This window comes from Triticum aestivum, chromosome 3A, assembly GCF_018294505.1.
Source record: "Triticum aestivum cultivar Chinese Spring chromosome 3A, IWGSC CS RefSeq v2.1, whole genome shotgun sequence".
NCBI classification, from domain to species: Eukaryota; Viridiplantae; Streptophyta; class Magnoliopsida; order Poales; family Poaceae; genus Triticum; species Triticum aestivum.
In genome coordinates, this window is record NC_057800.1 from 614999235 (window position 1) to 615001519 (window position 2285).

Sequence of the window (2285 nt, forward strand, 5' to 3'; positions counted from 1 at the left end):
AATACCTAGATCTATCCTTGCTTTTTATGCCTAGCTAGGGGCGTTAAACGATAGCGCTTGTTGGGAGGCAACCCAATTTTATTTTTATTCCTTGTTTTTCGCTCCTGTTTAGTAATAAATAGTTTACCTTGCCTCTGTTTTTGTTGTGTTTTTTGTGATTAATTAGTGTTTGTGCCAAGTAGAACCATTGGGAAGACTTGGGGAAAGTCTTGATATCTTGCTGTAAAAAAACAGAAACTTTAGCGCTCCCAAGAACTGCTGCCATTTTTATTTGGAAAGTGCTATTTAGTTAATTATTTTTGCAGATGATTAATAGATAAATTACTCACGTCCAGAAATTTATTTTAGAAATTTTGGGGTTCCAGATCTTGCGCTAGCTACATATTACTACAGACTGTTCTGTCTTTGACAGATTCTGTTTTTCGTGTATTGTTTGCTTATTTTGATGAATCTACGGCTAGTAAAATAGTTTATAAACCATAGAGAAGTTGGAATACAGTAGGTTTAAAACCAATATAAATTAAAAATGAGTTCATTACAGTACCTTGAAGTGGTCTTTTGTTTTCTTTCGCTAACGGAACTCACGATATTTTCTACTTTTAGTTTTGTGTTGTGAAGTTTTCATGTTTTGGGTAAACATTTGATGGATTATGGAATAAGGAGTGGAAAGAGCCTAAGATTGGGGATGCCCATGGCACCCCCAAGATAATCTAAGGACACCTAAAAGCCAAAGCTTGGGGATGCCCCGGAAGGCATCCCCTCTTTCATCTACTTCTATCGGTAACTTTACTTGGAGCTATATTTTTATTCACCACATGATATGTGTTTTGCTTGGAGCGTCTTGTATTATTTGAGTATTTATTTGTTAATTTACCACAATAATCCTTGCCGTACACACCTTTTGAGAGAGCCATACATGATTTGGAATTTGTTAAAATACTCTATGTGCTTCACTTATATCTTTTGAGTTATATAGTTTTGCTCTAGTACTTCACTTATATCTTTTAAAGCACGGTGGTGGATTTGTTTTATAGAAACTATCGATCTCACATGCTTCACTTAGATTATTTTGAGAGTCTTAAATAGCATGGTAATTTTCTTAAATAATCCTAATATGCTTGGTATTCAAGAATAGTAAAAACTTTCTTATGAGTGTGTTGAATGCTAGGAGAAGTTTGACGCTTGATAATTGTTTTGAGATATGAAGATGGTGATATTAAAGTTGTGCTAGTTGAGTAGTTGTGAATTTGAGAAATACTTGTGTTAAAGTTTGTGATTCCCATAGCATGCACGTATGGTGAACCGTTATGTGATGAAGTCGGAGCATGATTTTTTTTTGATTGTCTTCCTTATGAGTGGCGGTCGGGGACAAGCGATGGTCTTTTCCTACCAATCTATCCCCCTAGCAGCATGCGTGTAATACTTTGCTTTATTAACTTGTAGATTTTTGCAATAAGTATATGAGTTCTTTATGACTAATGTTGAGTCCATGGATTATACACACTTTTCTTCCTTCCACCATTGCTAGCCTCTCTAATACCGCGCACCTTTCGCCGGTATCATACACCCACCATATACCTTCCTCAAAACAGCCACCATACCTACCTATTATGACATTTCCATAGCCATTCCGAGATATATTGCCATGCAACTTTCCACCGTTCCATTTATTATGACACACTCCATCATTGTCATATTGCTTAGCATGATCATGTAGTTGACATCGTATTTGTGGCCAAACCACCATTCATAATTATTTCATACATGTCACTCATGAGTCATTGCATATCCCGGTACACCGCCGGAGGCATTCATATAGAGTCATATTTTGTTCTAAGTATCATGTTGTAATTGTTGAGTTGTAAGAAAATAAAAGTGTGATGATCATCATTATTAGAGCATTGTCCCAGTGAGGAAAGGATGATGGAGACTATGATTCCCCCACAAGTCGGGATGAGACTTCAGACGGAAAAAAAGAACAGAAAAGAGGCCATAAAAAAGAGAGAGAAAAGGCCAAAAATGAGAGAAAAAGAGAGAAGGGGCAATGCTACTATCCTTTTACCACACTTGTGCTTCAAAGTAGCACCATGATATTCATGATAGAGAGTCTCTCATTGCGTCACTTTCATATACTAGTGGGAATTTTTCATTATAGAACTTGGTTTGTATATTCCAATGATGGGCTTCCTCCAAATGCCCTAGGTCTTCATGAGTAAGCAAGTTGGATGCACACCCACTTAGTTTCTTTTGTTGAGCTTTCATATACTTATAGCTCTAGTGCATCT